Source organism: Triturus cristatus, chromosome 6, assembly GCF_964204655.1.
Source record: "Triturus cristatus chromosome 6, aTriCri1.1, whole genome shotgun sequence".
NCBI classification, from domain to species: Eukaryota; Metazoa; Chordata; class Amphibia; order Caudata; family Salamandridae; genus Triturus; species Triturus cristatus.
Genome location: NC_140589.1, coordinates 772,588,467 through 772,610,308, shown reverse-complemented (window position 1 = coordinate 772,610,308; position 21,842 = coordinate 772,588,467). Strand labels below are relative to the sequence as shown.

At 42.2% G+C, this 21,842-nt stretch overlaps 1 protein-coding gene across 9 annotated transcripts in view; it reads left to right on the top strand.

Annotated features, from left to right (window-relative positions):
- LOC146817850 (amine sulfotransferase-like) overlaps positions 1-21,842 on the top strand; it is a 600,799-nt gene that overhangs the window by 177,988 nt on the left and 400,969 nt on the right. For 3 of the 9 annotated variants that reach the window (XM_085611325.1, XM_085611319.1, XM_085611322.1), the window contains one exon: positions 8,705-8,823. The exons of the other annotated variants lie outside the window; for them this stretch is intronic. The gene's annotated coding sequence lies outside the window, so the exon portion shown is untranslated. The remainder of the gene's footprint in view (positions 1-8,704; positions 8,824-21,842) is intronic. 9 annotated transcript variants of the gene reach the window in all.

The following is a 21,842-nucleotide window of genomic DNA, read 5'->3' as shown; positions in this document are numbered from 1 at the left end:
TGAACAGCATGAGAAGATACAGATAAATGTAAACCCACATCCCAGTAACACAAAGAGCCAAGAGCCAAACCAACAAACTGAAAACCTAGTCTCCAGCACACCTCCAGCTCCACAATCAAGAGCAGATGACCCAAAAAAATCTTAATAATCAGGTACTACTAATTCAACAGTATACATCACAAGGGCCACATGACTACCTAAACAGAGGAAATGTTCTGAACCTAATGGCAGCCATTCCAACATTAAACAATCTATCCTCGTCTGACCTGTTAGCAATTGAGTTCATCAAGCAGGGGATAAAAACCAGAAATGGAAATACTCTCTCAACCTGGAAGACAGCAGACACTTTTTCACTAATTCTAAATGCAGCTCCACAGTTCGAGGCCTGATGTATTACATTGTCAAAACCCATAAGAAAAACTATTAAACCTGCTACACCTGCACAATACGAGGATCGACCCTTTTGGAACTTCCCCTAGCACACTGAGTATTACAAAGTGTAAGAGGTAAACAGGGACACAAGGAACCAAAACCAAAGACACAAGACATTTCCTACCCAGAAAACCACAGATCCAAGATGGACACACGACGAGAATGACATACAAGCAAACATAGTACCACTCAGCACACGCCATTAAACCTCCTGCCATGGAACATAGCAGGTGCAAATCATGAAATGCAGGACAACACCCCACCGGACAACTGGAAAAACTATTAAATAGTAGTCCTTCAAGAAACATGGTTGATTACACCAGTCCAGGTTGTAGGATACATTCTCCACTACGTGAAAGCAACAAGACCCCAAAGCTACGGTAGACCAAAGAGTGGCCTTGCCATTTACATCTCTACTGCATTAAACATTACATCCGTATAAATGCCAGCAACACCAACATACATAAAAATAATAAAAATGCACTTGGACCCAACAAAGTGGCAAACACTATTGGTCTTATCAACATTTACGCACACCCGAAACAGGAGAATAAGAAACCCTATTCAGCAAACTGATAACTGCCATAGCCGAAAGAAGGTTCGAACATCCAGCATGGGAAATAATTGTAACTGGCGACTATAACTCAAATCTAATACAAATGCCTGAGGAAGGCATATGCATTAGACCTCATATCAGCAGCAAATGCAATATGGGCAGTACAACCTCAAGACCACCCAACCCACAAACAATATGACTCATGCGGAAAAAACTAGTGACAGACCTAGAACATCTAGGGATTAGAGTACCAAATGGGAGAACCAAACAGGACAGACCACCGAATTGCACATACCAAGGCCCAAACACCCGCACAATAGTAAATTACACCATTCTCATCCTGCCAATGCTTGCCCAAACAAAGGAATTTTCAATCAAATACATCACCAAAAGTGACCATTCTTGCCAGCATCTCAAACTGATAACCTCCTTTTCAAGACACATGATAGCACCACCTAAGCCAAGGTCACCGACTACGAACAACCTCAAACGGTTAAGATCGACAAGCAATTCACTCCCCAAAATAACCGTGAGGGCAAAGGAGCTGAGAACAATTCATGACTCAAAGGAGGGCTCACTGGTAGAAGCTTGGGCCACCTTCCTGACAAACCTACTAAAGGAACCCCCAACAACAAACCCGCACAGAAGCGTGAACAGCAGCCAACACAAACACCTGTGTAGCACAGCCAGGAGCTTAGGAAAAGGTCTAAGAGATGTGATCAGATCCACAAGGGGCTCCACCGAATCCAAAACCACATGGGAACAAGTAAAAGAACTCAAGCAGCAGTACAAAAAACACATTTGGCTAGATTGGTCACATGGGGAAAGGAAGATGGCGGTTTGAGACCGCCGCTGAGAGCTTGCAACCTCGGCTGCTCTCCCACCCACTCCCGCTGATGTTACTAAGTATTTGATTTTGCTGTATGAGCAAAAGTCACAGAGGCTAACTTCTGCTCACTGCCCTCTCCGACTTTATAGGACGGCGTGGTGGCACATGAGGTTAATACGCCAAATATCGTATCACAGCTGTGTCTTGACACGGAGACCAGAAGGCTTGCAAGGCTCGCAGATGATTATGGCTCCACCGTGGGGCCGGAATCAGCGTACAACCGCCATTGCACCTGCTCCCACTGGAAATAAACTCATTGAGACGGCCGGTCGTCGTACAACCGGCGATGGGAGAGGGAATTCCTCATTGGGAAAACCTGTGCTTAAACTTTTCTAGACCGGCAAAGCTGCAGGAATTATTCAGATGTGTGCCGCTCCCCCTCTGGAACAGACCATGGCGATGAGTTTTCCTATCTGGTTGCATGCGCCACAAGATTTTGGTAGCATGCCGCGCGATACCGTGAGAGTGTGCGATCGCAAACACGTCATTCGGATGCACCATCGGACATCCGGCAGAGGTTTGGTGAAGCTCGCATTCCAGAACAGGAAAATCGCGAACGGGCGGGACAAGTGAAAAACAAGATGGCCGCACCCATTGGCGACCGCATGGGAAAGTTTGCGAGATATTTCCCCCGAGCATGCAAATAGCATCCTGAACACGCAATACGCATTCCTGACCAGGAAAAATGTATCGCGAACAGGCAAAACAAGCAACTCCGCATGCTCGCCGAATTCTGCGTAGCTCGCTGAGGTTTTTTTACAACTTCGTGGAACTCAGCGTAGCGCAACTACGCGAACTCTGCCCAGGGTTAGTGGACGCACCAGCAAGGTTAGTCCACTTCATAAAGGGGTCACGGCTAAGGGAGAAGTCAAAGCTATAATATCAAGGCTATCTGGTTCATCATCTAGTAATGAGCTGCAAACATCTGTCATCGCAAGCCCTGGCTCAGCTGATCAAACTTGTGAAGCTCCTAATGACTCTTACTTGGGCGGCAGTGAGGAAGGAATTGTGGCAGACCTTTCCTCTGCGACCTCAACCACTCTTACAAAGGATGGGGAGCTTATGACTGCTATTGTTAAGGAGCCTTCGTTATCCACTATTCTTCAAGCGCTTCATGAACAAAGAACTGAGATGCAAAGTAGCTTTAATCAAGCTAGAACAGATAGTGTTCCGATACAGCAGGGCCTGTCTGAGGTTTCGGCTAAGGTAGTTGATCTAACACAAGAAATAGCAGAAATACAGCAGCATCTGTCGAATACAGAAGATATTACTGCAACAACAGCAAAGACAACTGAAATACATGATTGCCAGCTTTTATCTCTTAAAAATAAAATTGAAGATCTTAAAAATTGACATCGCAGGAATAATTTAAAGCTCTTTGGCATTCTTGAGGATAAAGAGGGCACTGATCCTCTGGCCTATATAGTTAAACTACTTCAGAAGTCATTTCCGGATCTCGCTGACTGGGATTGGGACTCTCAGATTCAAAGGGCCCATAGACTCCCTCTGTTTTTAAACCAAGATGCGCGAGCCAGTAGACAACATCCTAGGCCTATGATCATCTACTTCGGAAATGTTTTGCTTAGACAAGCAGTCTTCTTTCGAGCTCGCCCAGGTACGGCTAACTTACTTCCATATTCTGTCAGGTCAGAACTTTGTAAAGAAACAATGGCTGCGTTGGAAATTACGTCAACTGTTTGACCCTATGAATGCAGCTGGTGCACAAGTATTTCTTCAAGAGCCAGCGATACTCAAAGCTATTCGTGGGGGACACACCTGGATCTTTGTCACAGCTACTGAGGCTCAGCAGGTACTTAATTCTTTGAGGTCATTGGAGAAGGCGGCTCTCTAGGACTTGAAAATATAATCAGACGGACCTCTTGTGTATATGATTTCATTTTGTGTGTTTTTCTCGCTCTATCTGAACCATTCATCTCTTTCTCTTTTCTTCATTCTCCTAGGCCTGTGAATTGTAGAGATAATATGCTCAAAGCTACGTATTTTTTTTTTTATGATTGTCTTTAATGATTATATGATGATGCATCCCTGTGTTGTGGCTTTTCCTGTGTATATGGCTTAGGCTATGATGGGGTTAATACCCAGCGGGTAGCACTCTGGGGGTGCAAGCTTCTAATGGCTGTCAGATCTATCGACAGCCTGGTTGGGGAGATTCCTTTTCTAGGAAATGGGGGGAGGGAGGGTTTGTTTCAGGGAAGGGTTTGGGAGGTCTTGGCTTTGCCCTGGGTTGTTTGGGTGGAGGGTGTTAACACAAAAATATCAAAAGTAGGAGGCAGAGGTACTATTTTTGATACGAGTATCCCTATTTACAGCAGTACATTTAGATTAAGATTCCATAAACTTTGTGACACAATGCTTCTTTGTCCGTTCATAATTGATGGTAAGGGAAATAGATGGAGATGTGGCTCGGGGTCCCTAGGCTCTTATATGTTACATATACAAAATAAATGGGCCTAATAAAGTATCTATGCTGGAACGTTTCTGGATTAAATTCTGCTAGCAAACGCCAGATGGTACAGGCAGAGCTTCAAAATTATAAACCTCATGTTGTGGCCCTCATTGAAACACATCTGGCATATAAAGATAGACAGCTACTAAAACAATTGGATTATAAAGTAATCGCATGTACTTCCCATACGGTCTCTATTAGAGGTGTTGCCATTTTAGCTGACAAGCGGCTCAACTACACATTGCTTAGAGCGTATTATGATAACAGAGGCAGTGGATAATTGTACAGTTACTTATTGACGGTCATAAGTTTTTATTATGTGCTCTCTATGGCCCAAATTTGGATGAGCCGCTTATGTTTGAGATGTTATCACTAGAACTTTTTGACTGGCAGGGAGACTTAATTATTATGGGAGACTTCAATTGTATCATGAACTCAAACTTAGACTCTATTAATTGAGGTGCCTCGGCCAGGATGATGAAAGTAAGAGCTGCTATCATGGAAATGGCTCGATTACGTGGTCTTAAAGATGCATGGCGGTCATTACATCCCTTACAACCTGGGTATAGTTACTACAGCGCACCGCATCGGCAGTATTCAAGAATTGACATGTTTTTGGCTAACAATACAATCTTGAATATGGCTAAGTGTGAAGTGTGCCCCAAGATAGTTTCAGATCATAATCCCATATTGCTGGTACTTACGCTTAGTTCACCTGATAAACCAGCACGCCAATTCTCCTTTCCTCGCTATTTGCTGATGGGTATAGAGTTTTTAACATTTATGAAGAATAGTATTAGTAATTTTATTTTATTCTAGATAATAAGAGGCACTACACAGCAATATGTTTTTAGTCAGAATGGGATTAAGAACTTGTCAACTAAGGCTACTAGGGAAGCCATCCGGCAATTAGAAAATGCACATGCTGATGAAATCAGATGAGGTCTCATTCAACAGACGACAGCCCTCAACGTGCTCACAAACATATCTGCTTTTAATTGAAAAGCGTACTGCACTGGGAAGGTCTCTAAAAGATAAGACGGCGGCTAGTATTAATAAAAATCAAGCTCTGCAATACGAGTATGGTGAACAAATAGGCAAAGTGCTTGCGCATCAATTTTCTGGTAAAAGGGCGGAACGAGAAATAAAGGGCATACATGGTGATGGGGGTTACTTTATACACAGCCTGAGAAGATAGTAGAACAATTTTTAGGTTTCTACTAGAAATTATATAGTAACCCTAATGTATTTGATAAAAAAATGTTTTCGAATATATTGATAAATGTAATTTTCGTGATCCTATTCATAGATTAGAAGCAGTACAGACATATTCCATCAATTTAGAGATTACAGCTGAAGAAATATCTGATGCCATTGGCGCTCTCCCTTCTGGCAAAGCAGGAGGGTAAGATACCATACCAGTGAAATTTTATAAAGCATTTAAGTCTAGCTTGATTCCCCTTATGTGTAAAATTATGAACTATTTTAGTGTGAGTGGGATGGTAGCCAGTTCGTGGGACATGACAAACATAGTCTTCTTTTAAAAAAAAGAATAAACCGAAGGAAGAGTGTGGGTCATATCGCCCGATCTCACTTATAAATGTAGATGCAAACATTTTTGCAAAAGTACTGGGAATGCGCCTTGCGCCTCTTATGGCACAACCAGGCCTGGGCGTAGTGGGCGTAGTAGGGCTACATGGAGCAGCGCGTAGTGTGGCAAAATCTTCGCACACTCGCGCGCTCCGCGTAGCCCCACTACGCGCCACCCGCCTCCCGCCCGCCCTAATTTAAAAATAATTTAAAGAAGGTTAAAAGTAAATTTAAACCTCCTTACCTTCAGCGCTGCGCCTTGCCGAGAAATGCGCATGTGCGGACGACCGCGCATGCGCATTTCTCGCGAGAAATGCGCATGCGCGGGCGTCCGCGCATGCGCTTTTGCATGAAGAAGTTACCGTCAGCAAGAAGAGGGAGCCCCAGGACGCTGCGCTGAAGGTAAGGAGGTTTATTTACCTTTAACCTTCTTTAAATTATTTTAAAATTAGGGCGGGCGGGAGGCGGGTGGCGGGCAGCTCTGCTTCGCTACGGTGTGTGCGTAGCGCTGCCTGCTACGCCTACTTCGTAAACGGCGAAGCAGGCAGCGCTACGTGCACTTCCTGGGCGAAGCGGAGCACGACGCCCAGGGTTAGGCACAACTAGTCTCTGATCAACAACATGGATTTATACCTGGTAGGGATACTACTGCGCACGTGAATACTGCTTTGGTTGCCATTGATGCTGCTTCTAAATCAAACTTGGACATTGAGATGGTCATGCTCGATGTGGAAAAAGCATTTGACCGTGTCACGTGGTACTGTCTCTGCTATACTTAGGATGTATAATGTTCATGGTCGATTTTATGACTAGATTAGAGCTTTATATAAATCTCCAAGAGCTAAATTAATTTACTTACATTACCAGTCCACTCCTTTTACGATACTGAGGGGTACTAGGCAAGGCTGCCCTCTTTCGCCTTTACTCTTTGCCTTATATATAGAACCATTTATCAGATCATTGCTTGCCAACTTATCTATTCCACCAGTTTTATTAGGCTCTGAAGAGTTGAAAATAATGGCTTATGCTAATGACATAGCTTTTTTTTATATAGATCCAGTTAAAGTTATAGAGGCAATTCAAACTGAAGCTAGTATTTTGGGAATTTTTCCTGATACAAATTGAATGTCAATAAGACACAGGCTATTCTTAACTTTCAAACAAGCAGGGAGATAACCGGAGTCTGTACATCAGCTACCTACCTAGGTGTGCGGATTACCTCAGATTTGGGACAGATTATAAAACTGAACCACGATTCTTTACTTTAACGTGTGATCTCTAAAATTAAGGATTGGCATAAATTGCCTATTAGCATTATAGGGCGCTGTAACATCATTAAAATGATTGTTTTACCTAAATGTCTACTTATTTAGGGCAATACCACTACGAGTTCCGAATTATTTTTTTTTAAAGCTTGAAGGGGCTATTAGTACCTTCATATGGAGCTACAAGCAACCACGTCCAGCTATAACATACTTAAAACTTCCCTATAAATATGAAGGATTTCAGCTCTATTTTTGGGCCTCTTTTGTAGGACGCTTACGTGACCTTCTTTCTCCTAGTAAACAGCATTGCTGCTATAGCCTTGCTATCAGCAATGATAGCATTATGTTTCTTTATAGGATTAATGATCCAAATTACTTAAAAAGAGTAGGGTTCAAGACTCTTAAGGACATAGTATATATCTGGTGTGAGATCACAGCCAAATGTTCTTTGCCTTTGATGCATCTTAGCTTGCCCTTATGGAGTAATCCTTTGCTTCCGGAAATTTTTCATGATACTCAAGCTAAATCCTGGCACAGATATGGCCTTAGCCAATTTAGGCATTTATATAACATTAACGGGTTTCATACTTTTGTAGATTTACAGATATTATCTGGTATCCCCAAAAATATGTTCTATAAATATCTACAAATTAGAGATTGTTTATGGAGGTGTAGGTTTATAAGAAACCTATGGGATCAGATATACTGACTTGCCTGCACTCAGATGCAAAATTGACTATCAGTAAGGCTTATCAGTTATTTTCTCAATTTCCGGAGAATGATAGTCTAAAGTTAGCATCTAAATGGAGTGAGCAATTGGAACAAGATATTAGTCCTGGAGATATTGAAGAGGCATTGGAGACCTTAGACACTGCGGTATATTCCATTCATTTAAAGTTGCAACAGTTTAAAACTTTACACATGCTTTATTACACTCCAGAACTAATAGCTAGGTGGATAGATGCTAATACTGTAAATATGAGTGATAAATACAAGTGTGCGAAATGTGGATTGGTCGCTGCAGACAGCTTACATATGTTCGCTACTTGTGCAGGTTTGACAGTTTTTTGGAAGGATGTCTTGCATTTAAGATTGACATATTATTAACAGAGAAAGAGCTTATGCTTGGCTATAAGTCAGATCCTGACTTTCGATAAATTAAGATCTCTCATATCGCTTATCATTGTAACAGCACGATTATGCATCGCTTGCGCTTGGATATCTAAAATACCACCTAGAGCTCTGGAATGGTGGGCCATGCTAAGGGATATATTTGAAAGAGAAATGGCTATAGCTAAGAGCAGGGGTATCCGATCTGGGAAGAAATTTCACCGAATTTGGGGGCCTATGCTAAATATAGCATTGTAAAAATGCTGGTCATTTATGTGATATTGTACTTGTATGTACTCTTTTTTTTTTCTTCTCTTTGTTGATTTCCTACTTATTATCATTACTGATATGTGGTGTATATGCTTACTCCTTGAGATAATTTTTTTTTTAAAAAGGAAGGGAAGATGAAAGAACCCAGGTAGACAAAATTTGGTCCAAACTTCTACACAACGCCAAACGATCAAACACAAGAGCCTTCTGGGAGCTAGTAAATGGCCTTGCAAGATCCCCAAAGGTAAGAAACGTTGCTTGTGTCACAGAGTCAGCCTGGATACATCATTTAACCTCCACTTTTTCCATAGCTATTGATAAAAGGGCTACAGGAAACCCCAAACTACTTTCCTTCCAAGGACCACAATACAACAACACAGTCTACACCTACAAACCCAAGTGCTCCCATATTACCCACAGAACCAGCTGGTCTAACAAATCAGACCAACCGAGCACACTCAATAGTTATGACCCCCAAAGAAATAGGAAGCATCACAGAGAGAGCATTGGTAATAGAGCAACCACCAACTCCATACTCAGGAGAAAAAACATCCAAGATCATAAGTTCCGGCAGACTAGACGGGGCACCAGACCTAAACAGTATACCCCAACCAATCTACAAACTGGATCCTAATTTTTAAGCAGTCCCATTGTCCCGCCTGTTCCGTGAGGTGGGCAGTACACACAGACTTCCAGAGAGTTGGAGAGACTCTATAATCAACCCAGTGCACAAAGGAGGCGGTCGAACAGATCAAGCTAATTATCGAATGATCGCTCTAATAGATTCAGAAGCAAAATACTACACTTCATTGATTCTTGCCGACTTGGTAGACTGGTCTGAGAACCAGACCAGTCTACAAAAACAAAAGCTATGATTATAAGTCGCCATGTCCACAAACAACTACCATTCAAAATCAGTGACACAAAATTGGACGTGGTCCGCAGCTACAAATATTTACGTGTACACATGGATAACCTTTCAAAAACACAATGAGACCTTACTGAGAAATGGTAATGGATTAATATTTGCTTTCTGTTCAATTGCAAAGAGCTTTAAAGGCCCATTGTTTGCTCCACTACTGGCAGCTATTAAAGCAAAACTCTTGCCAACTGTAGCGTACGCAAGTGAAATCCAGCATGGGAAAGACACGGCAATCCTGGACAGCCTTCAAACACTGGCATATAGAACAGTATTTTCCCCACCTTGCAATTCTTCACCGGCGCAGGTCTGGTTGGAATGTGGGCTGCAGCAGCACCACCTACACAGAATATTCATAAAAATAAAAAACTGGTACAAACTTTGGACCAACCGACTAAATATAATTAACAATGTGCTCTGGAAGGCACTACAGGATGACCCCCAGTCTGCTTACACCAAATATTTACAATCATCTTTAAAGCTTACTAACACAACAGGTCTCTGGGAACAGAATTTACCATTCTCTTCTTTTCAACAAATATTAAAGAAAGGGGCAACAAAGCACTCGCTATTGGAAGATAAAACCAGAATAATTAAGCGAGCCCATGCATAGATGGTACTACAATCGTATACAAAACTTCAACTGGCAACATACTTGGATCTGATTTATTCCCACTATCTAAAAACTAAGGGGCATATTATCAAGGACGGCATTAAAATTATCGCCGGTTTAGTGGCAGAAAACCATCCGCTAAAGCGGCGATAATGGGCTTGGTAATATACCCTGGAGAATTCCAATAGAAGCCCATGTTCATAGCAGAACATGGACTTCTATTGGAATTCTCAAGGGCATACTATCAAGCCCATTATCGCCGCTTTAGCTGCAGTTTTCTGCCACTAAACCGGCAATAATTTTTAAAGCCGTCCTTGATAATATGCCCCTCAGTTCCTAGCAATACGATTTGGATCATTACCGTCTAACACAGACCAACCAAGCTGGCAATACAAGGGCCCAAAGTCATGTAGCCTTTGTGGAGCGCCAAAACAGGACCTCATCTACTTAATATGCATCTGTTCAGTTTAAATCCATACCATCGCTTACCAATGGAAAAACCGTTCAACACAAGAGGCATTCGTACATGCAGAACTGCAATATTAAAATGTCTCGACCTGAATGACCCACAGCTCAATTGTAACTCAGTAAATGTTTTAAATTCGTACGAGAAACTAACAAAACACAGATTGAGGGGATAAGTACTACAGAACCGTTAAAATGATACCTCACAAAACCATCTACCTACTTTTTCCCTCCATTTTTTGCATTATTGTAAACCACAATTTTTAACATGTCTCCTTTAACTGTGTAATTCTTGCATTGTTGTAAATCACCATTTTTAATGGTACATTTTTATAGTGTATCTCATTCAGTTTTACAGGTACATTCTTATTCTGATTCTGAAAGTGATACCATTTACCAGGTGCACATATACATTTTCATAAAAATAGATCATTCGCTTTGACAAATCATGGTACTTTTATGCATGGTACTTTGTCAAATGAATGCACTTAATGCCTAAATGTATACTTAGTGGTAACTCCCATAAATTGTTCCATTCAAGAGAATTATAGGGCATAGTAATAGGGCACAGTAATAGTTATAATTATTGATACTTCTTGCTCATGCAACCATTTGTTCTGAATAGTAACCCGTGTAACACTTGTCAATTTGTTTACATATATTGAAAGTATCATAATCATATCTATCACAGGGAAAGATTTGAGACCCAAAGAATTATCTAGGGTGTCAAAAACAGTGGCTCAGCATTGTTTCCCATATCTGTTGAGTAACTCCACTTCGTGTGTGAAGCCATTGGTCAGTGTTTGGCATTTTGGATTAAAAGCATTTTGCATTCCGGGACTTCTAGTTTTCCATTTCAAAGTATGTTTATGGATTTAGAAATCACAGCAGATACAGTAAGAAGGTGTTACACATGACATAGATCTATTTGGCAGTTTTGAACTTTCCCTTTATACAGAGTCATTGATGCCAGTGGAAGTTAAGGCAGAGTAGCTGACCATAAATAGCCATTTTGATGTGAGTAATGAAAACTTATGAAAATGCAATGCATGAGAGAAAAGTCAGCAACTCCCAACATTTCATATTTTACACCACTAAAAATTATTTGAAAGCGCCCCTGGGCTACCGCCTCCTGCAATTCTAATCATTGCACTTGGAATTGTAAACATGGAAAAGGGGTAGCAGGGGGCGTAGCTTCAAGAGGGTTGTTTGGGGTGTTACACCCCTGTAATACATGTATTTTCTGGTAAATAATTGGGCACACGTGCTTTCAGTCGGGTTTGGTTAGGAGTCAGTCAGATTTTGCCAGAACTTTTACACACACAGACAAAAACAGACACTCTCTATCCCTCGGTTTTGAAAGTCTTAAAAAATGTTTGTAATTTTTACAAAATATTGTGATTTCTCTCACTTAGTACCCCGATCACTCCACATTTCTTTCCCTTTTCACTGCATTTTAAGCCCCTCTCATGCACCCTACGTGTGGTATAATGTATTTGAATATTATATTGTTGGAAAACCTGAACCTCACCCCCCCCCCCCTTCTTACTGACCAAGCTATGCCCCTGCATAGGTCATTACAGTGACTTCTTTTCAGCTGGTTCTGCAGCAATCACTGAGATGAGGAGCAGCTGTGTATGCTTTGATTGCCCTGATCATATAAAGGAGCCCCCGGCTCACCTTTCTCTTTGGCTGCACAATATGCATCCCCATGCAAAAGACCTGGACGTGCACATCTTGCTTTAGAGTTTGCAGGGAGGTGGCTATTGACCCTATCCACTAAAATCCAGCATTTCAAGGCTGCAAACTCCAGTGCCTAAAAAAGCAATTGTGCGTGAAAATGAGAGAGCACAACAGCACCATATCTTCCAAGATATGATGGTGTTGCTCTCTCCTCTAGCACTGGCATACCTCAGATTATCTTGTGACAGTGCATGCTCCAGCGCTGAATGCCACAAATCCCCTCGCTACAGACCAGACCACAATTCATTCACTCATTCACTGGTGGGGCCCATAACACCAATCAGTCATTCTACATTCAGATCAATGGTCCTCAAGAGAGGGGAGTTCTTTTCTTTATTCCATGCGCTGGAAGTGGGAGGAAGATTGCGCCAATCACCTGATGAGTAACAACAAGTTTACCTATACCTCCCTACCTCACCAGGATCTCAATACATTATAACCTAGCAGTTCCTCCCATACTATTGGCCATGGATCAGCCAGTTGCTGGGAATAGCAACACTTATTTCTTCTAAACAATATACATTGAAATACTTCAAATAATAACCCGACACAGTTCTTTAAATGCAATAATACGTTTATCTAATTAAAGCATAAGGAAATCATATAGCATTCAATATTTTAGTTTGCATATTTACCTAATCTGGCTAAATGGCGTCCTCTATGTCAAATTCAGATCATTCGTGTCTATGCCCATAAATCAAAGAATCAGTTTGTAAATTAATTGGGCATCAGATCAGTCCATCCGAGTCTCTGGTAAGCAGCTGTCCAGCAGTGTCACCGTCCTCTCCGTCAGCATAACGTCCGGCAATCTGGTAAAGTGATGGTGTGCAAAGGATGGAAACGGTTGCGGTAATGTCCTGCTCCCTCTAGTCTACTTTTATAATAAAATTTTATCTAAAAACGTTTCAATACATGTTTTAGAACAATTCTGATTGGTTGAACCAGGATCATTCTTCCTGATTCCCATACATTAAATGTTGCATTAGATGCAGCTTCTCAATTTGTGAATAAATTAGCAACAGTTTCTAGTCCATTCAGGGCATGTTGATTCCCATGCGGGGTTAAGTCCTTAGTGTAAATCAACAACAGAAGAGGAAGGGTAATAACACGACTAGTCCCCTCAAGGGAAAGGCTACAAAACAACGAAGTCAGTGTAGTGTCAACAAAGCACTTATCATCCAAAAGGCACGGGTCTCCAGGTTCGGAACCTGCCCAATATGTTATTGGGAGGAACACAGACCTAAGGAGGTAATACAAGTTATGTATGAAAGCCCTCACTCACCAACCTGGTTGGTGACATGCTTCATCATCGGGCTCCACTGGGTATGGCCGAATGCCATCCCAGTGTGCTGCAACGCCAGGTTACTGCGGAGCGGGGTTTTGTGAGGTGATAGTGAATTTAAAATTCCCAATTAAGTCAAAAAGATAATTTAATAATTTTGCTAATTGGAAAAAACTAAAAAGGAGTGAGGGTCAAAAAAATAACAGACCGGGTTCACTCCATGGCGGTCAACATGTTTCTGCCTTCATGTGTGTTCAACAGGCTTTCATCAGGACCAGAGTGGGAGTGTGGGAGCCCCGGTGGTATGAACGCGCTAAGGTTCACCCTACCGTGGGCTGCTGTGTGAAAAAATATATATACACAGTGCAAAATCCGCCAAGTAATATCGTGGTGGAGAGAAACGAGTTTATTCTATAATGAAGAAAGACATACAAACACAAGACAAAACATAAAAGAATTGTAAATGTGCGTGGTCAGTTCATTATAAAGCGCCACAGCTACAGGCTCGAACATAGTGCATGGATGGGGCTGTGCCAGTAATAAGTACCTCAGGTGCAAAAGTTGTGCTGACCGTGCACCTAGGATTAGCCAGATACTGGTGTCAGGGAAGTAAAACAGGACTTCACCTGAATAACGTGACTAATACCATATATCGAAACATACGTGGAGTCTAGATGCTACGTGAGAATCTAAAACAAATGTGGGCCGGGAAGTAATTAAGCATGGCCCGTGTGTCATTCCTGGGAAACAGAAATGCAGGAGGGTAGAGATAGGTTCTTACTGTGAGGCAAGACCGTTCGTCGCCTCAGGGATCCCGGGGTGGGGGTTGGAGCAATATGGCACACCCTGGAGAGGGAAAGAAAGGAGAAACGGCCACGAGCGGCTGGGTAACATGCACGCTGACCGTAATGGGCTGAAAACAAAAACAATAAAGAGGAGGGAGGTAGGAAGTTCACTTACGCCTGTTATGTCCTTAGTGTCATCAATTATAACAGTTCATAGTTTAAGAAAGTCCTTTGTTTGATGCTTGGCACTCCTCCCAGGATGTCCTTCACAGATACAGTCTGCCTGGGGTCAGGACGAGGTTATTGTTGCTCATCTTTTAGCGCAGGCGCACTTCACTCAGTGACTTCTGTGTCATGTCGGGGCGTCAGAATAGGGATGGCAGCCATTTTGTGGCCACTCCAGAAAGGTCAACTTAAGCAAAGAAACATAAAACGTAATTAATACATGGAAATGACTATTAAAATGTTATTCCCTCACTAACCCCTCTATGTGTGTGTATCTATCTAGCAAAAGCAACACGCGTTGCAGTTTATACTCACAATTTAAAGCACGATTCACAAATCACATCAGAAAAGCAACATATAACATGCAATTTCTAAATATCTGACATTAATATGCGTACGAAATTAGTTTCAATCAATCCAGCCATGCAAATGCGTTTCCCTCGTGTATTTTCTAATTAGTAATGTTTATTAATTGAACACAGCAAACAATTAATACTATTAATGTTAATCAATTATTCATGTTAGTTCAAAATGATGAAATGGAGGAGGTATACAATTCTTAGGGAAAACCTGGCTCCAGCATGCACAAACCCTTGCACCTTAGTTCAAGGGTGTTTCAGTGATGTCAAGCTTAGGTTTTATACTAAATTTTGACAAAGTGTTAACATTTTACCACTATGTGCATAGTAGGGAGCTGCATGCAAGAAAAGTTGGAAAGGTTTGGAGAAAATAAGGGGCACATTTAATATTTCATACAATGCAGGGCAGCAAGCAAAGTTGGTGCACTGTGTTGCATTAAAGGCATATAATGCATTTCTGCTGTCTCCTAGCATTGGTGCACTCTGTGTTGCCTAGGTGCCAAAGCAAGGACGGTTGCACCATGGTGCCAAGGGCCTGTATTACTGGCAGGATTGGTTTTGTGCATGAAGCTATACCTTACTGCACAAAAACAATCCTTAAAAACATTTTCCTCTTTCTCTTCATTACACTTGGTTCAGGGAGTCATAGTATTTTGGCGCAATCCCATGTTTTCTCTTATTAGTAAATATGAGATTGCATCAAAATCCGTGGGTGGATGTATGAGAATGACCATGCTCCACACATGGAGCACCTCCCTGATGCAAAGTAATGCAAGGTCGCGGTCTCCAACTGCTGTAAGTCGGAGAATTATTCTCTTTTATATCTTTGTGGCGTAGAGCTACCATCACTAATTACAGATTTTACATTGTGTGTTATATTTTATTTACTCGTGACCCCCGTTTTAAAAATACTGTTTGTATTTTTTATGCACTTGCACTTTTGGCGCGTTTGCTTACCTGTTAGGTTATGGCTTCCCCGTTCCGCCACGGTTTGTACCGATTGCTGCGGAGGGAAGACCAGTTAGCTTACATTTCCTGCCGGGCCGTACTTCCGCCCAGGTTGACGCTCTAGTCTTCAGCTGCACCTACTTAAGGGCAGGCTGGAGAGGAGGCGCTGCGGTCTCCAACTGCTGTAAGTCGGAGAATTATTCTCTTTTATATCTTTGTGGCGTAGAGCTACCATCACTAATTACAGATTTTACATTGTGTGTTATATTTTATTTACTCGTGACCCCCGTTTTAAAAATATTGTTTGTATTTTTTATGCACTTGCACTTTTGGCGCGTTTGCTTACCTGTTAGGTTCTGGCTTCCCCTTTCCGCCACGGTTTCTACCGATTGCTGCGGAGGGAAGACCAGTTAGCTTACATTTCCTGCAGGGCCGCACTTCCGCCCAGGTTGACGCTCTAGTCTTCAGCTGCACCTACTTATGGGCAGGCTGGAGAGGAGGCGCAGTGGGCGCGCCGCTGGCACGCCAAAGGCGCGTCTAAGGCAAGCCCATCTGCGCCCGTCATCGCCTCGCCCGGGCCCAGGGCCAGAACCCCTGATTCGCTCATTGTAGATAGGGACATTCTAAGCTATTCTGGGGATAATCTTCACGCCCTCCGCCAATATAGGAGTAGGGCGTGTGTGTTGTTTCCCTGTGAAGCACCTTCCAGTGAAGAGGACTTTCAATGCCCTGAATGTCTAATGAAAATCGCTAAGAGCACCCGGGTCTTGCCCAAATCTAAAAAAGTATCGAACATCTTAGCCCCTGAATCTATTGATCTCCAGCTAGCCCTTATTAACGCCAGATGACTCATTAAACATGAGTACGAAATTGCAGATTTTATTACTGATAACAAACTTGACATCTGGTTTGGTACTGAAACATAGGGTGATCAATCATCTGATTCTGACTTTAATATTGCAGCCCCCCACGGGTATAAAGCTGTCAGACAAGATAGACAACTTAAAAAAGGGGAAGGCCTTGCAATTATTCATAAGGAGGAACTTTTCATCTTTTGCTCATCCATACCTACACCGGAATGTGAGGCATTACATTTTAAAATTTCTATTGGTGACCAAAAGACTTTTAATGGTTTATTAATATACCGTCCTCCCGGCTCCAGAAATAGTTTTCTTACTACTGTCCACTCACTATTACAGTTAGGGCTTCATTCGCAATTCTTTACTATTTTAGGGGATATGAACTTCCATCTTGATCTTCCAGAGGAGAGAGGCTCACGTGAACTTCTTGATGCCACTTTAAGACTAGGGGTACAGCAGATCATACACCAACCTACCCATGTAGCAGGTCACACGTTGGATTGACTCTTCACCAACAATCCAGCCATCTCTATGACATCTTTACTTCCTTTGACCTGGACGGATCACTATGCCGTCTGTTTTAGTTATAACCTGCCCCGCTCTTATGCTGGTAACACTGCCAGCAGTAAGATTCTCGGCAGAGCTTGGCATAAAATTGACCAAAGTTTATGAAGGCCAAGCTCGCACAAAGTCAACCAGCTTTGCACGGGGAAGCAGAAGCCTCAGCCGTAGATTACACTGCATGGCTAGATTCAATTTTTTCAATGGTAGTTCCGACTTTAGTCATAAACAAAAACAGGAAAGTCCCATCGGCCCCTTGGTTCTCAGAGGCCTTACGTTTACATAAGCAAGCCTGCAGACGGCAGGAAAGAAGATGGAGGAAAAGCTATGACTTAGCAGAGAAGGAACTTTACAGAACTACATTGGCCGATTATAAGAAAAAGTTAATCGCGGATAAAAGTCAGTACTTTACGACGCTAATTGAAGGGACTGGCACGTCCAGTAAGGAACTCTTTAAGACTATAAAAAACCTAATCTCAGCACCCAAGGACGACTCTGCCAACTCGACCCAAGATTTCTGTAACACTCTTGCTCACTTTTTTAAGTCTAAGGTGGACCAAATATATAACTAGTTCACCACGCACAGATCAGTCACCAAGAACGCTCCACATGCACTTTCAGGCAATTTGACTTTCTTAGATTTTTCCCCGGCCTGCTCCTACCAACTATCTTCTCTTCTCTCTTCTACCAAATCATGTTCCCCGGAGGAACCTTGTCCCCCCAGAATTCTCAAAAGCATTACTCACATTATCAGTCCATTGCTAACTGACGTGTTTAATCAGATGCTATCACAAGGTCACTTTCCTTTAATATGGAAACAGGCTTGTGTTCTGCCACTTTAAAAAAAAGTTAATTTGGATATAACTGATCCTGCTAACTACCTTCCTATTGCTAGACTCCCCGTTCCTGCAAAAATTTTTGAGAAACTACTAAATACTGAACTCTCCACTTTTATCATTGAAAACAATATCTTGGATCAGAGTCAGTTTGGTTTTAGAACGGGACACAACACAGAGACAGTGTTAATAAAAACCATTGAGGAGATCCAAAAAACATTAGACGGCGGTGGGTCGGCAGCCCTTGTCCTCCTTGACCTGTCCGCGGTGTTTGACACCATGGACCATTCGACCTTGGTCAAATGATTAAAAACCATCGGGATAGGAGGAAGGGCCCTTTCCCTCTTAAAATCATTTCTTTTGGACCGAACACAAACTGTGCAACTGGGCAAGTTTAAATCAACACCCTTCATCCTGCCATGTGGAGTGCCGCAGGGGTCCTCATTGAGCCCCATGCTTTTTAACATTTACGTTTCTGAATTGGCCTCTCTGATTAGAAGTTTTAACTTATGTCCAACCTCCTACGCAGACGACACTCAGTTGGTCATCTCAGCAGTGGATAAGGGTATCAACTATTCAACCAAACTCCATGACTCTATGGTTTCTCTGAGCAATTGGATGGGCAGGCACTGCCTCATGCTGAACTCAGGAAAAACTGAGGTGGTGCTATTTGGGAACCTCTCCCCTCAATGGTCACCAGTATGGTGGCCAGACACATTGGGCATGACTCCTACTCCTGTGGCTAAGGCCAAGAATCTGGGGGTTATTATAGATGATAAAATCAACATCAAGTCTCTAGGGTGGTTTCCTCCGCTTTTCTCACTATGAAAATGCTACGGAAAATCCTGCCTTTCATTCCAATTAATACTAGAAACATTGTGATGACCTCTCTTGTATTATCTAAATTGGACTATTGTAATGGATTGTATATCAATCTACAATCCAATTTACTTAGAAGGTTGCAGGCAGTACAAAACGCTGCAGCTAGACTGGTCCTGGATGCCCCTAAATATCAGTCTATTAGTGCAGGCAATCGGGAACTGCACTGGCTACCAGTCGGCCAGAGGATCAAATTTAAAGCTCTTTGCATGGCCTTTAAGGCCCTGCATGGAGAAGGCCCACGTTTTTTGAAGGACCTTTTTTTTTATTGGTACTCTCCTAACAGAGCGCTTCGCTCACCCAATGCTTTCCTTATGCTCACCCCGAGAATTAAAAAGACTAATTGGGGGGAAGGAGTTTCAGTTACAACACTATTAAGGAGTGGAATGCCCTTCCAATACCTCTTAGGAATTCGTCGTCCCTGTTTGAGTTCAGGAAACTACTCAAAACATGGCTTTTCAGATATTAGTTTTCCTATCACATTTTTGGACATAGTTTTGGAGACCGTGAGCGCCTAGACACCTTCGGGTAGTAGTGCGCATAATAAATTGTTGTAACATAACATAACATAACATAACTATGGAAAAATCCCAGGCAAAGCCAGAGGAATTTATTTGCTTGGCTTTGTTAATCTCAACTAACATTATGCTTTGTGGTTGCGCCAAAATGAATCCCCCAGCGAAAAAGACTTTGACTTGCACAGCTTGCCTTATAGTTTCCCAGGAGCTGGCCTCTGGTACTGTCCACAAAAGTCCAACTTGCCATGGCTTCAAATTCCAATGCCTTGAACAACCTTGTATGAGTCAATCTCAAGCCGAACAGTGGAAAAAGAGGTCTCTAAGATGTATTTAGGATTTGCCAATGGGATCAATAAGGCCCCTGGCGAAATTATGCCACTAAAAACTAGCAAGAAAAGGCAATGAGGGGATCAAATCAATTGGTTGTCTCAGGAACTAAGACAACAATAAAAAAATGTGAAAGAAAGTGGAAACCCAATTATGACGTCTTATGCAAACATGTCTATCAAGCATTCTTAAAAAAAATATCAAATTTGCCATCAGGAGAGCTGAAATTAATTACTGCCAGAGAGGATTAAGTAATCCTCAAATTCTTCAACGGGAAGCTACAACATCTTTCTAAGACTGGATTTACAAAAAGCTGGTTCCTCTCCATCTATAGATTGCTGTAAATTACTTGTAAACCACTTTCTAGGAAAAATGAGGATATTCTATGATGCTTCATTAGGTTCAACAGATTGCAATGACAAGATAGATGGTTGGCCCACAACCAACTAATAACTTCAAAGCTGAACCCTCCACTTTTTCTCAATTGTCAAAAGAGGAAGTCATTGCAGTGGTAAGCTCAGTCAAGTCAGGTTCGCCACTTGACACTGCCCCAATAGATATCCGATTGAAAGAGGGTGATATGATGCTCTCCACCTTGATTAATATTTATAATGTTTACCTCAATAATTACAGCATTCTGGTGGAATGGAAACACACTATTATTCACCCTTAGCTTAAGAAACTCACTTTGGACAGTGAACATTTCAGGCCCATATTGTTGCTTTCAGAAGTCAGGTAAAGCTTAGAGAAAATGAAAAACAGGCACCTTACAGAATATTTGGAAGCCAACAACATCCATCATCCCACTCAGACATGATTCCGTTCTGGTTACAGTACAGACACAGCACTTCCATGGGCTATAGAAGATCTTAAGTTGGTCCTGGATCAGGGTTGTTCAGCGGCACTGATTCTCCTGGATCTAAGTGCTGCTTTCGATATCGTTTTTATCCCATCCTTCTCCATCTGCTACAAGACATAGGCATCATGAGAAATGCCTTAAGATGGCGTGCCTCATTCCTGGAGAAGCGTAGCTTTCAAGTCAGTGAGGGGACTTTCCTTTCGTGCAGACATCAGTTGAATTGTTGAGTACCACAGGGATCCTGTCTGAGCCCCACACTTTTCAATGTATTTGTCCGCACTCTATCCGATTATCTCCTCATTTGGCTTTATGTTGACATTTTATGCTGGAGATGCTCAACTGATTGTCTCGTTATCTCCTGCTATAGATTACACCTCTATGAGACTTAATAATTGCCTAGAGAAGGTGTCCAAATGGATTGCAGCCAGCTGCCTAAAGCTAAATGGGGGAAAACAGAAGTCATGGTAGTTGGGAACAAACCAACACTCTGGAACCAAATCAGCTCACCTCCTTTCCTAGCATAACATCCATCCCCCAAGCTGGAAGTTAAGAGCTGGGGGATCAATCTGGACAAGCATCTTTCCATGGGTTCCTAAGTTAAGAAGGTGTCGGGCTGCTTCTTCTGCCTTTTGAGAGCCTTAAGCAAGACTCTGAATTGGCTCCTGATGGCATCACGTAGAATTGTGATTCAAGGACTTATTCTTTCTCGCCTCGACTATGGCAACCCTCTTTCCCTATTGTGTCAGTCTTGGTCATCAAAAAACTTCAAATTATTCAGAATGTTGTAGCACGAATTCTGTTAGGTATCCTGAAAACACAGTCAGCATAGGCAGTGGTTAAAAATCTCCTCTGGCTGCCCGTAAGTTGCAAAATACAATTCAAGACACTGCGTATGCCACATTGGGCAAAACACAAAGTGGGCCAACATGTTCTCCACCAGCTAGTCACATCCCACCGGACCAATAGAGCCCTTAGGTCTAACAATCGTGACTTTCTGGTTGTCCTCAGATCTGAACCAGCTAGAAATGAAGATCACTCCTTCACATAACTTGCACCTAAAATCTGGAATTCCTTGCAGATTAGC